At 45.4% G+C, this 15,596-nt stretch overlaps 1 pseudogene; it reads left to right on the forward strand.

The window, feature by feature from the left end:
• LOC112070382 (voltage-gated inwardly rectifying potassium channel KCNH2-like) overlaps positions 1 to 14,016 on the forward strand; it is a 29,263-nt pseudogene extending 15,247 nt beyond the window's left edge.
• Positions 14,017 to 15,596: the final 1,580 nt, after the last annotated feature.

Here is a 15,596-nt window from a genome sequence, read left to right on the forward strand (position 1 = left end):
TCGTAACTCTTATACTTATATCGAGGTCAACCCAAAAGAAGAGTGCTACCACAACGAGTGCGAACCCAATGAGCATAGATGTGCGTGTACGGACGTGAGCAACCCAAAGAGCAGAGAAACACCAACGACTTGAGGCGCCCCAAAAGTAAGGAGTTCTACGTACGGGACAAGTGCGAGGTCAGAACCCACCAATAGTCGTAAAGAAATCTATGCTATTTGGTGGTTGGACACTAGCTGCGTAGTAGAATCTATGCTATTTTGGGTTGACACTAGTTTCGTGTGAATCTATACTATTTGGGTCGACACTAGTCGTTGTAGAATCTATGCTATTTGGTTTGACACTAGTCGTAAAGAATCTATGCTATTTGGGTCGACACTAGTCGTAGTAGAATCTATACTATTTGGGTCGACACTAGTCGTAGTAGAATCTATGCTATTTGGCCATTGACACTAGTCGTAGTAGAATCTATGCTATTTGGGTCGACACTAGTCGTAGTTAAAAATCTCTATGCTATTTGGGTCGACACTAGTCGTAAAGTTTAATCTATCTATTTGGGTTGACCACTAAACTGTCGTAGTTAGAATCTATGCTATTTGGGGTCGACACTAGTCTCGTAGTAAGAAATCTAGACTATTTGGTTGACAATGGACTTTAAAGCTAGCGCTAGTAGAAAAGTGGTTATCTATTATGGGTTGAACAACTAAGGTCGAATAGTCTAAGAAATCTAATATCATTATTCATAGTCGTAATCGTATGTTGCTGTCGGTCGACACTAGTCTAGTAGAATCTATGCTAATTCTGTGGAGTTGCACATCGTGTAGATATGCTGGATTTCCACCAGTCGTAGTAGAATCTATACTAAGTTTTGTCAGACACTTGTCGTGAGTAGAATCTATACTAGTTGGTGTTGAACACTATCGTGCGTAGTAGAATCTATGCTATTTGGGTTCGACACTAGTCGTAGTAGAATCTATAGCTATTTGGGTAACGACAGCAAATAGTTACGTAGTAGATTATCTGTATGCTATTTGGGTCGACAACTGAGTACATTGTAGAAGAAGTCGTGTATACGTATTTGGTTGACACCATAGTCGTAGTAGAATCTATTACATTTGGGTCGACACTAGTCGTAGTAGAATCTATACTATTTGGTTGCACACTAGTCGTAGTAGAATCTATACTTATTTGGGGTCGACACTAGTCGTAGTAGAATCCTACATGCGTAAGTATTCCGGGTCCCACCACTAGTAATCAGTAGTCGAATCTAATTACTATTTGGATTTGACACTGATGGTCAGTGTAGAAAATCACTATGACGACCGCGGGTTGGGTCGACACTAGTCGATCACTAGGTTAAGAATGCTATGCTATTTGGGTCGACACTAGTCGTAGTAGAATCTATAGCTATTTGGGAGGCGATCCGACGACACTATAGGGTCACACTAGGTAGTAGAATCATAGGCTGACTGGACTAATAGTTGTAGAATCTATACTATTGGTCGACACTAAGTCGTAGTAGAATCAAGGGTATCAGACACTAGTCGTAGTAGAATCTATACCTATTTGGAACTTCGATACTCGTGAATATATAGTTAGGAATCTATACTATTTGGATGGTCTAGCTACTAGCTATCGTTTGTAGAATCTATGCTATTTAAGTTGATACTAGTCGTAGTAGAATCTATGCCTATTTGGGTTGACACCTAGTCGTAGTAGAATCTATGCTATTTGGGTGACACAGTCGTAGTAGAATCTTACATTGGTCGACGCACTAGTCGTAGTAGAATCTATGCTATTGGTTGCACACTAGTCTGTAGCTACAGTAAGTCACTAGTACCCGTAGTAGAATCTAATACTATTTGGGGGTCGACACTAGTCATAGTAGAATCTATGCTATTTGGGTTGAACACAGTCGTAGTAGAATCTATCGCTATTTGGGGTCAACACTAGTCGTACGTAAGTAGAATCTATGCTATTTAGATTGATACTAGTCTACATGCAACACTAGTCAGTGTAGAATCTATGCTATTTGGTGAATTTACGCTAGTATCGTAATGAACGAATCTATGCTATTTGGGTCGACACTAGTCGTAGTCGATGTTTAGTTAGAATCTATGCTATTTGGGTGTGATCTGATACTAGTCTACGTAAAAGAATACTATGCTAATTTGGGTTGACACTAGTCGTAGCTAGATCTATGCTGTTATTTGAGGGTTGACACTAGTCGTAGTAGAATCTATGCTATTTGGTTGTTGACACTAGTCGTAGTAAGAATCTATGCCATTGTGGGTTGACACTAGTCGTAGTAGAATCTATGCTATTTGGGTCGACACTAGTCTAGTAGAATCTATGCTATTTGGGGTTGACACTATCTAGTAGGATAGATCTATGATACGTAGTGAATCTTATGCTATTTGGTTGACACTAGTCGTAGTAGAATCTATGCTATTTGGGTCGACACTAAGTCATAGTAGAATCTATGCGTAGTTGGGTTGACACAGTCGTTAGTAGAATCTATGCTATTTTGGTTGACACTAGTCGTAGTAGAATCTATGCTATTTGGGTCGACACTAGTCGTAAGAATCTATACTATTTGGGTTGAACACTATTCGTAGTAGAATCTATGCTCTTTGGGTTGACACTAGTCGTAGTAGAATCTATGCTATTTGGGTCGACACTAGTCGTAAAGAATCTATACTATTTGGGTTGACACTAGTCGTTAGTAGAATCTATACTATTTGGGTCGACACTAGTCGTAAAGAATCTTATGCTATTTGGGTTGACACTAGTCGTAGTAGAATTCTATGCTATTTGGGTTGACACTAGTCGTAGTAGAATCTATACTATTTGGGTCGACACTAGTCGTTGTAGAATCTATGCTATTTGGGTTGACACTAGTCGTAAAGAATCTATGCTATTTGGGTCGACACTAGTCGTAGTAGAATCTATACTATTTGGGTGGACACTAGTCGTAGTAGAATCTATGCTATTTGGATTGACACTAGTCGTAGTAGAATCTATGCTATTTGGGTCGACACTAGTCGTAGTAAAATCTATACTATTTGGGTCGACACTAGTCGTAGTAGAATCTCATGCTATTTGGGTTGACACTAGTCGTAGTAGAATCTATGCTTTTGGGTCGACACTAGTCGTAGTAGAATCTAGACTATTTGGTGCGACACTAGTCGTAGTAGAATCTATGCTATTTGGGTTGACACTAGTCGTAGTAGAATCTATGCTATTTTGGTGTCGACACTAGTCATGAGAGAATCTATGCTATTTGGGTTGACACTAGTCGTGTAGAATCTATACTATTTGGGTCGACACTAGTCGTAGTAGAATCTATACTATTTTTGGATTGACACTAGTCGTAGTAGAAATCTATTACTATTTGGGTCGACACTAGTCGTAAAGAATCTATGCTATTTGGGTGACACTAGTCGTAGTAGAATCTATGCTATTTGGGTCGACACTAGTCTAGTAGATCTATACTATTTGGATTGACACTAGTCGTAGTAAAATCTATACTATTTGGGTTGACACTAGTCGTAAAGAATCTATGCTATTTGGGTGACACTAGTCGTAGTAGAATCTATACTATTTGGGTCGACACTAGTCGTAGTAGAATCTATGCTATTTTGGGTCGACAACTAGTCGTAGTAGAATCTATACTATTTGGTTTGACACTAGTCGTTGTAGAATCTATACTATTTGGGTCGACACTAGTCGTAGTAGAATCTATGCTATTTGGGTCGACACTAGTCGTAGTAGAATCTATACTATTTGGGTCGACACCTAGTCGTAGTAGATCTATGCTATTTGGTTGACACTAGTCGTAGTAGAATCTATACTTTTGGATGGATACTAGTCGTAGTAGATAGAATCTATACTATTTGGGTAACACTAGTCGTTGTAGAATCTATGCTATTTAGATTGATACTAGTCGTAGTAGAATCTATGCTATTTGGGTTGACACTAGTCGTAGTAGAATCTATGCTATTTGGGTTGACACTAGTCGTAGTAGAATCTATACTATTTGGGTCGACACTAGTCGTAGTAGATCTATGCTATTTGGGTGACACTAGTCGTAGTAGAATCTATGCTATTGGGTTGACACTAGTCGTAGTAGAAATCTATACTATTTGGGTCGACACTAGTCTAGTAGAATCTATGCTATTTTGGTTGACACTAGTCGTAGTAGAATCTATGCTATTTGGCGTCAACACTAGTCGTAGTAGAATCTATGCTATTTGATTGATACTAGTCTACATGTGCAACACTAGTCGTAGTAGAATCTATGCTATTTGGGTTGACACTAGTCGTAGTAGAATCTATGCTATTTGGGTCGACACTAGTCGTAGTAGAATCTATGCTTTTGGGTTTGATACTAGTCGTAAAGAATCTATGCTATTTGGGTTGACACTAGTCGTAGTAGAATCTATGCTATTTGGGTTGACACTAGTCGTAGTAGAATCTATGCTATTTGGGTTGACACTAGTCGTAGTAGAATCTATGCTATTTGGGTTTGACACTAGTCGTGTAGAATCTATGCTATTTGGGTGACACTAGTCGTAGTGAGAATCTATGCTATTTGGGTCGACACTAGTCTAGTAGAATCTATGCTATTTGGTGACACTAGTCGTAGTAGAATTGCTATTTGGGTTGACACTAGTCGTAGTAGAATCTATGCTATTTGGGTCGACACTAGTCATAGTAGAATCTATACAATTTGGTCGACATAGTCATAGTAAGAATCTATACTATTTGGGTCGACACTAGTCGTAGTAGAATCTATACTATTTGGGTCGACACTAGTCATAGTAGAATCTATTACTATTTGGGTCGACACTAGTCGTAGTAGAATCTATGCTATTTGGGTCGACACTAGTCATTAGTAGAATATATACTATTTGGGTCGACACTAGTCGTAGTAGAATCTATACTATTTGGTTGACACTAGTCGTAGTAGAATCTATACTATTGGTTGACACTAGTGTAGTAGAATCTATACTATTTGGGTCGACACTAGTCGTAGTAGAATCTAGACTATTTGGTTGATACTAGTCGTAGTAGAATCTATGCTATTTGGGTCGACACTAGTCATAGTAGAATCTATGCTATTTGGGTGACACTAGTATAGTAGAATCTATACTATTTGGATTGACACTAGTCGTTGTAGAATCTATGCTATTTTGGGTCGACACTAGTCGTAGTAGAATCTATACTATTTGGGTTGACACTAGTCATAGTAGAATCTATACTATTTGGATTGACACTAGTCGTAGTAGAATCTATGCTATTTGGGTCGACACTAGTCGAGTAGAATCTATACTATTTGGATTGACACTAGTCTACATGCAACACTAGTCGTAGTAGAATCTATGCTATTTGGGTCGACACTAGTCATAGTAGAATCTATGCTATTTCGGTTGACAGTAGCTCCTGTCTATCATCCTCACCCAAGATGGCCACCACCACGTCGCCTCTGAGGATCTCGATGGAGCCACGGGAGATGAAGTAGATGGCAGTGAGCACGGTCGCCGGCGTGCACCAGGGTGTCGCCAGGCGGGGCGTGGGTGGTCTTGAACTTCATGGCCAGGGCCCGCAGACAGCCCTCTCGTGGAGCCCTTGAAGGCCTTGCAGTTCTCCAGGAGTGTACGGTTAAGGTGGAGGCATATGTCAGCCTGAAGACACTCTGGGAAACCCCTTCAACACCTGGTAGAGAAAGAGGTAGGGAGGGGAGGGAGAAGGGGGGAGGAAGACAGAGGGTGGGGGAGGGAAAGATGTGGGGAGGGAGAGAAAGGGGAGAGAAAGGGGGGAGGAAGACAGAGGGTGGGGGGAGAGAGGGGGAGAGAAAGGGGAATGGAGGGGGGTAGGGGAGAGGAGGAGGGGGAGGAGGGAGAGGTGAGAAAGAGGAGAGAGGAGAGAAGAGTGAGTATTTAGTGGGAGGTGAAGGAGACAGAGAGGGGGAGAAAGTAGAATGGAGGGGTGGTGGGGAGAGAGGATGGAGGAGGGGATAGAGAGAGTGGGAGAGAGTGATCGAGGTGGGAGAGAGAGAGTGGGAGAGTAGGGGGAGGGAGAGGGTCGCGGGAGAGAATAGATTCTACTACGACTAGTGTCGACCCAAATAGCATAGATTCTTTACGACTAGTGTCGACCCAAATAGTATAGATTCTACTACGACTAGTGTCAACCCAAATAGTATAGATTCTACTACGACTAGTGTCGACCCAAATAGCATAGATTCTTTACGACTAGTGTCGACCCAAATAGCATAGATTCTTTACGACTAGTGTCAACCCAAATAGCATAGATTCTACTACGACTAGTGTTGCATGTATCAACCTAAAGGGGAAGGAGTAGAAAACTGAATGTGGTATATTCAGAGATTCAGATATGTACCAGGGAACCAAATAAATAAAGATGAACCAACAGAGACATCTACTGGCAACAATTGGTCCTACTTGTACGTCATATAGTTTCAAGAATTGGGCACTCAAGAGGGGGAAAGGCTATCTCATGTAACAAGCACTAGTACTGTGGACGAATTTGAATTATTTCAAATCTTTAGGTTTGCCGTCTGACTTCCCAGTAATAAAAAAAGTAGGACTGTTTAACATTTGCATTTTTTAACATACAGTACCAGTCAAATGTTTGGACACACCTACTCATTCAAGGGTTTTTCTTTATTTTTACTATTTTCTACATTGTAGAATAATAGTGAAGACATCACAACTATGAAATAACACATATGGAATCATGTAGTAACCAAAAAAGTGTTAAACAAATCAAAATGTATTTTAGATTTTAGATTCTTCAAAGTAGCCACCCTTTGCCTTGATGACAGCTTTGCACACTCTTGGCATTCTCTCAACCAGCTTCACCTGGAATGCATTTCCAGCAGTCTTGAAGGAGTTCCCACATATGCTGAGCACTTGTTGGCTGCTTTTCCTTCGCTCTGCAGTCCAACTCATCCCAAACCTTCTCAATTGGGTTGAGGCCAGGTCATCTGATGCAGCACTCCATCACTCTCCTTCTTGGTCAAATAGCCCTTACACAGCCTGGAGGTGTGTTTGGGGTCATTGTCCTGATGAAAAACAAATGATAGTCCCACTAAACACAAACCAGATGGGCTTGGTGTATCGCTGCAGAATGCTGTGATAGCCACGCTGGTTAAGTGTGCCTTGAATTCTACATAAATCACAAGTAAGTGTGTCCAGACTTTTGACTGGTACTGTATGTAAAATACGGTACTATGTCCTCTCGTCTCCCACAGGGAAGAATGACATATTTGGCGAGCCTATCAACCTGTACGGGCGGGCTGGAAAGTCCAATGCGGACGTGAGAGCTCTGACCTACTGTGACCTCCATAAGATCCACAGAGAGGACGTCCTGGAGGTGTTAGACATGTACCCTGAGTTCTCCGACCACTTCTGGATGAACCTGGAGATCACCTTTGACCTCCGGGATGTGAGTGTGTCCTCTGCCCTGATTGCAAGAACTTTTCCTCATATCTTAACTTCACGACCATAAAAAATGTATATTCAAATATGAATTGATGAATACAAATTAGGGAATTAATGAATTTGAAAATGATTTCCATTGTGCATTCCTATGGAACAGCTATTTTACACATTGATAAGTCCTTTATCATCAGTGTGTGATTTCTCAAGATGTTTTGCTTTGTTAATCCCTGCAGGCCAATATGATTCCTGGCTCTCCAGAAAGTGACAACTCAGACTCTGTAGGATTCAACAAACTACGCAGACGCAAATTATCCTTCCGGCGCCGGACAGAGAAGGGTAACCACCACATTCCCTTCCACTCATTCGTCTCTGTTTATGAGAGCTAATATTATTACCCATTGTTTCTCTCTCGGTGATGCCCAGAGGAACACTCGCTATCCACGCTTAGTTGTAGGTCACAAATCAACTTTTCCGATTCCATCCAGTGTGTCACCATCTGTCCTTCCCTGTTTCGTCTCTCAGACGACGCCGATGCAGGAGAGAATAAAACGGAGAGATCCCACAAGCCAGTTCGGCGTAGACGGAAGGAGGCGGCCAGTAAGCAGGGGGTGGGGCTTAAGCCAGACTGGGAGGGACCTCGGAGTTCAGTGTCCACCCACTCCAGCAGTGGTGAGGGGGAGGAGTCTGTGGTTACATGCCCTGCCACTCAGTCAGCTCTGCATGAGATGTCCCCGACTCAGGCCACCTCTCTGATCTTTAGGGACAATCCCGAGGGGGAGGGGGAGGGGGACCAGAAGGGGGGCAACACCTGCAATGCACTCTCAGGTGGGTCTGGGCACACACACAGACACACAGACACACAGACACACAGACACACAGACACACACACAGACACACAGACACACAGACACACAGACACACAGACAAACAGACACACAGACACACAGACAAACAGGACACACACAGAACACACAACACAACAAACAGACACACAGACAAACAGACACACAGACACACACACAGACACCACAGACAAACAGACGACTCAGACACGCAGGACACACAGACACACAGACACGCAGACACACACACAACAGACACAACAGAACACACATACATACAGACACACACACAGACACCAACACACAGAAAACAGACACACAAACAGACAACACAGACGCACACACAGACAAACAGACACCAGACCACACACACACAGACAGACACACAGACAAAACAGACACACAGACACACAGAGACAAACATGGACACACACATGGGACACACCATACACACACAGACCAGCATAGACACACAAACAATATAAAACAATAACAAACTTCTTACCCTTATTCTCCTCTCTCCCCTCTCTCCCCTCTCTCCCCTCCCTCCCCTCTCTCCCCTCTCTCCCCTCTCTTCTTCACAAACAGGAGCATTTTTCAGGGGTCTCAAAACACTTCAGTTTCTGGGGGGAGAGTCGGGGGCAGTCGTGAGTGATACAGGAGTTGCCGCGCTGCAGCCTCCTTCCTCTCCCCCTCAACATAGTATCAGCCGCAGGCAGCGCCACCGAGCTGGACAACAGACTGGACCTGCTGCAGCAACAACTCAAACAGGTACAGAGACATGTAAGACAGAGACATGAAGGGACAGAAGACAGAGGACAGAGGACATGAGGGACAGAAGACATGCAGGGACATAGAACAACCGGGACAGAGACATGCAGGGACAAGCATACAGCTGGAGACCAGAGGAGCGACATTGCAGAGACAGAGACATGCAGAGAACAAGAGACACTATAGCAGAAGAGAGCAGAGACATGCAGGGACAGAGACATGCAGGGACCAGAGACACAGTGCAAGGGACGATTAGACAAGCCGGGACAGAGACATGCAGAGACACGAGACAATGAGAGACAGTAGACAGAGACATGCAGAGACAGAGACATTGCAGAGACAGAGACAATGCATGCGACGAGACGGCACAGGGGCAAAGCAGGAGGACAGAGCACAGACAGTGGCAGAAGGCAGACAGGGACATAGGGAAAAAACCGGAGAGAGAGGACCGAGGACCTTACTATCCAAATGAGCCCTTAACATTCACCCCCCAAACCCTTTCTACTCCCAGGGCCACAGTGGGGCGTACAGCATTTCGGCAGAGGGTGACAGGGGGCAGGACAGAGCACAGGGAAGAGACAGAGAGGCAGTGGAAAGGGAGAGAAGGCCTGAGCAGATGACACTGCAGGGACAAGAGACATGCAGAAACAGAGACATGCAGGGACAGAGACATGCCGGGACATAGAGCTAGTGCAAGGGACAGGAGACATGCAGGGACGAACATGCAGGGACAGAGACATGCAGAAAACAGAGACATGCAGGGGACAGAGACATGCGCGGACAGGGACAAGGGGCAGGGGCAGTACAGGGGCACAAGGACAGAAGACAGGGTATCAGTGACTAGGGGCACAGGGACAGAGACCAGAGGGCATCAGGGACAGGGAAGCGGACAGGACAGGACAGGGGGCAGGAGGCGAGGATTGTGGGCCACAGGGGCATTTAGACAGGGCAGGACGTCAGGGCGCACAAGCGGGATAGCTAGTAGACCACGCGCAGGGACCAAGTGCAGGAACAGAAAGCGGCAGGGATAGGCGCTGCAGGAAACAGGGGGCACAGGGACAAGAGACAGGTGCGTAGGGACAGGGAAGGGGCAGGTCAGGGGCAGGACCAGGGCACAGGGACAGAGACGCGAGGACAAGAGACAGGGAAGGGCAGGACAGGGAACAGGGGGCATGAACAGCGATAGGGGCAGGAATCAGGGGCACGGGCGGACAAAGACAGGGGCAGAGATAGGTGGGCGAAGAACAGGGGGTCAGGACAAGATACGACAGATGGACCAGTACAGGGGTCTTACAGCACACAAGGGCAGGATAGGGGCTGAAGGAACAGGGGCTACAGGAACAGATACATGGGGCACGCAGAGACAGATGACAGGCACAGGGGCAGAGACATGGGCCAGGGCGACAGGGGACAGGAGCTCAGAGAACAGGGACAGGGCAGAGATTAGCGAGGCAGGAAAAGGGCCAGAGACAGAACAGGCTTGCAGCGATAGAGGGCACAGGGGGCAGAGACAGGGGCACGGGCGGACAGAAAGGGGGCTTAGGACAGAAGGCAGGGACAGGACAGAGGGGCAGAGAAGGCGGCACGGGGAACAGACGGGGCTAGGACAGATAAGGGCAGGGGCACAGGGGACAGAGGCAGGGCTCCGGACAGGGGCACCAGAGACTAGGGGCAGGAACAGGGGCACAGGGACAGAGAGGCAGGGACAGGGACAGGGGCAGGGGCACAGGGACAGAGACAGGGGAAGGGAAAGGGACAGCGACAAGGGCAGTGGCTGGACAGGGGCACAGGGGCAGAGATAGGGTCAGGGACAGGGGGACAGGGGCACAGGGACAGAGACAGAGACAGGGGCAGGACAGGGGCACAGGGACAGAGACAGGGGCAGGACAGGAGCACAGGGACAGAGAGAGGGACAGGAGCAGGGACAGAGACAGAGACAGTGGCAGGAGAGGGGCAGGAACAAGGGCAGGACTGGATGGTTTTACATCTTACCGTTGTTTCACTTGGGTTGAGATCTGGTGACTGAGACAGCCATGGCATATGGTTTACGTCGTTTTCCTGCTCATCAAACCATTCAGTGACCACTCGTGCCCTGTAGATGGGAGCATTGTCATCTTATGGAGGCATAGTGCAGCATTTTTATACATGACCCTAAGCATGATGGTACAGTGCATTCGGAAAGTTTTCAGACCCCTTGACTTTTTCCACATTTTGTTACGTTACAGCCTTGTTCTAAAATGGATTCAATTGTTTGTTATCATCAATCTACACACAATAACCCGTAATGACATCACAATAGCCCATAATGACATCACAATAACCCGTAATGACAAAGCAAAAACAGTTTTTTTTAAAGTTCAGCAAATTTATTAGAAATAGAAAACTGAAATAACGTAACAAAATGTGGGAAAAGTCAAGGGGTCTGAATACTTTCCAAATGTTTGTTAATTGCTTAATTAACTCAGGAACCACACCTGTGTGGAAGCACCTGATTTCATTATACACTGAACAAAAATATAAACTCAACATGTAATGTGTTGGTCCCATGTTTCATGAGCTGAAATAAAATATCCCTGAAATGTTCAATACCCACAAAAAACGTATTTCTCAACAATGTGTTTTTCATCCCTGTTAAGATAATCCATCCACCTGACAGGGGTGGCATATCAAAACGCTGATTAAACAGCATGATCATTACACAGGTGCACCTTGTGCTGGAGACAATCAAAGGCCACAGATATCTCAAGTTTTGAGGGAGCGAGCAATTGCAGGAATGTCCACCAGAGCTAATGCCAGAGAATTAACTGTTAATTGCTCTACCATAAGACGCCTGCAACTTTGTTTGTGAGGATTTGGTAGAATGTCCAACTGGCCTCACAACTGCAGACAATGTGTCACCACGCCAGCCCAGGACCTCCACATCCGGCTTCTTCACCTGCAGGATTGTCTGAGACCAGCCAGCCGGACAGCTGATGAAACTGTGGCTTTGCATTAAGAATTTCTGCACCAACTGTCAGATACCGTCTCAGGGAAGCTCATGTACGTGCTCGTCATCCTCACCAGGGTCTTGACCTGGCTGGAGGTTGGTGTCGTAACCAACTTCAGTGGACAAATGCCCTCACCTTCAATGGCCACTGGCACGCTGGAGAAGTGGGAGAGTGGTTTGCTGATGTCAACGTTGTGAACAGAGTGCCCCATGGTGGCAGTGGGGTAATGATATGGGAGGCATAAGCTATGGACAACGAACACAATTGCATTTTATTGATGGCAATTTGAATGCACAGAGATACCGTGACGAAATCCCTAAGGTCCATTGTCATGCCATTCATCTGGCTCCATCACCTCATGTTTCAGCATGATAATGCATGACACCATGTCGCAAGGATCTGTACACAATTCCTGGAAGCTGAAAATGTCCCAGTTCTTCCATGGCCTGCATACTCACCAGACATGTCACCCATTAAGCATGTTTGGGATGCTCTGGATCAACGTGTACGACAGCGTGTTCCAGTTCCCGCCAATATCCAGCAACTTCTCACAGCCATTGAAGAAGAGTGTGACAACATTCCACAGGTCACAATCAACAGCCTGATCAACTCTATGTGAAAGAGATGTGTCACACTGCATGATGCAGATGGGGGTCACACCAGATACTGAGTAGCTACCTTTTTTGTTAAGGTATCTGTGACCAACCGATGCATATCTGTATTCCCAGTCATGTGACATCCATAGAATGAATGTATTTCAGTTGACTGATTTCCTTGTATGAACTGTAAAATCAGTAAAATCGTAGAAATTGTTGTGTTTATATTTTTTGTGTTGGTGTCTCTCATTTACTCCAGTGTTTCCATTATTTTGAGAGTTACATGATATAATTCATTCAGGTCAGAAACAGAGGTTTAGGAGAGTGGCTTTAAGGCTGTAAAATCGCAGGCCACATATCAGTGGGATGTATTGCTACTGATAAAGATCAAACCATTAACTGCAGCTGAAAGCGCCTGATTAAAACTCACTCTGTATGATATAAGAGATCTAGCAGGACAACTATGCTGTAGCCCTCTGACAAAACACAGCTGCTCCATTATCCCTAGCATCACTGTGTCTGCTACAAGTCTGTCCCCTGTCAGAGTAATGGGGAGCTAATAAGTCTGGTACTCCCCCCTCTCTCTTAAACCGTACCTCACCGTTACTCTGTCTGATTCTGAAATAGACGTCTCCTCTCCCTCTCTCTTAAACCCTACCTCACCGTTACTCTGTCTGATTCTGACATAGACGTCTCCTCTCCCTCTTTCTCCCCCTCTCTCTCTCACTCTCCCTCTCTCTCTCTCTCCCCCTCTCTCTCCCAACTCTCTCTCCCCCCTCTCTCTTTCTCCCCCCTCTCACTATCTCTCTCTCTCTCCCCAACTCTCTCTCCCCCCTCTCTCTTTCTCCCCCTCTCACTATCCCTCTCCTCCCCTCTTCTTCTCCCCCTCTCTCTCTCTCTCTCTCTCTCTCTCTCTCTTTCTCCTCCCTCTCTCCTTCAGTGGAATAACTGTTACTTGACTCCCCTATGCTCTTGTCCAGTCAGTGTCTATTGTGTCAATGAGGTCAAAGGTCCTGTAGTAGGCTGAGGCTTTGCCTGCATGTGTGTTCCTGTGTGTTCCTGTGTGTGTTCCTGTGTGTGTTCCTGTGTGTGTTCCTGTGTGTTCCTGTGTGTGCTTATGTATGTTTGTGTGTCTCTCTCTTCAGGCTGGAAACGAGGATGTCGGCAGACATCGGGGCGATCATGCAGCTACTACAACGTCAGATGGCCCTTGTGCCCCCAGCCTACAGCACCGTGTTGTCTACCCCTCAGGCCTCACCCTACCCTGGTCCCGGACCTGACCCTGGTCCTGGATACAGGCTGCACAAGCCTGTCACCACCCTGGAGTCAGAGGCACTGGCTTCATTCTCCCAGGTACTACACGCATACAGGACATAGACCAACCCGGTCTCAGAGCATTTCATATGATTCTGTACCTCAATCCCAGAAACTCTGTTTAGTGTGATGTGTTACGTTTCGTATGATATGTGTTCATTTGTGGATATCCATCATCCATTTAGTATGAAATACAATTCGTATGATACAGTATGTTACGAATCGCAATTCGTACAATATGTTACGTATTGCAATTAATACAATATGTTACGGATTTTCTAAATGTATGATATGTTACAAATTCCATCTTGTTGTGGCTAACATTAGCTAGGTTGCTAGCAAACTCTCCAATGTTAGTTCTAGGGGTTAAGGTTAGGAGTTAAGTTAAAGAGTTCAGGTTAGAGTTAATGTTAGGTTTAGGATAAGGGTTAGCTAAAAGGGTTAAGGTTAGGGGCAGGGTTAGCTAAAAGAGTTAAGGTTAGGGTTAGGGGAAGGGTTATCTAAAAGGGTTAAGGTTAGGTTTAGGATAAGGGTTAGCTAAAAGGGTTAAGGTTAAGGTTAGGGGCAGGGTTTGTCAGGACCCGTGCGAGAAACAGTCACTAATAATCGTCAGAACCCAGAAGATGAGGCAGACACAGCAGTACTAGCGATAGTGGTTTAATAAAGAACAAAATCTTCAGGCAAAGAAACTAAATCCACAATGTCCAAAAATAAAGCCAAAAGGCACAAAATGGAAATCCTCCAAAATACAAAAGAAACTTCACAAAGTGGTAAAAAAACAGCAGGGAAAAAACAAACCTCAAAAGACTACTCAAATAATACACAAGAACTAAACCAGAGAACCTCTGGAAAATCCAACAAAAGAAATCTCTGAATAAAACAAGGCTTGGGCTGGGGCTGGGTGCTAACTTACAAACACTGAGCAAGGAACAAAGGAACACACAGGGTTTAAATACTAACAAGGGAATGACCTACAGGTGCAAACAATAATTAGAGCAAGAAAAACAAAAGGTACAAAAAAGGTGCAATGGGGACATCTAGTGACCAAAACCCGAACAGTCTTGGCCAAAACCTGACAGAATCCCCCTCCTAGGAACGGCTCCTGACGTTCCTACCAGCCTTCTCAGGGTGGAGGATCCTGAACTGACGAATGAGGTCAGGGTCCAGTATGTCCTTGGCAGGAACCCAGGAGCGCTCCTCGGGACCGTAGCCTTCCCAGTCCACCAGATACTGCCAGGACCGCTGCACCCGGCGGGAATCCAGTATCCGGTGGACGGTATAAGCCGACTGGCCACCAATGACACGGGGCGGAGTGGGAGGTCTGCCTGCCGGGATAAGGGGAGAAAAAACAACAGGTTTTAATAAAGAAATGTGAAATGTTGGATTGATCTTAAGGGATCTGGGTAAGTGCAGGCGAAAAGTAACGGGATTGACTCTCCTGGCAATCTTAAAGGGACCGATGAACCTCTGGGACAGCTTGCGAGACTCCACCCGTAGTGGTAAATTCTTAGTTGAGAGCCATACTCTCTGGCCGGGGTACAGGGTAGGACCTGGACGGCGACGTCTGTTGGCTTGTTGTTGGTACTGCTGAGAGGAACGCAGAAGATTAAGACGTGCCT

Source organism: Salvelinus sp. IW2-2015, unplaced genomic scaffold (assembly GCF_002910315.2).
Source record: "Salvelinus sp. IW2-2015 unplaced genomic scaffold, ASM291031v2 Un_scaffold1308, whole genome shotgun sequence".
NCBI classification, from domain to species: domain Eukaryota; kingdom Metazoa; phylum Chordata; class Actinopteri; order Salmoniformes; family Salmonidae; genus Salvelinus; species Salvelinus sp. IW2-2015.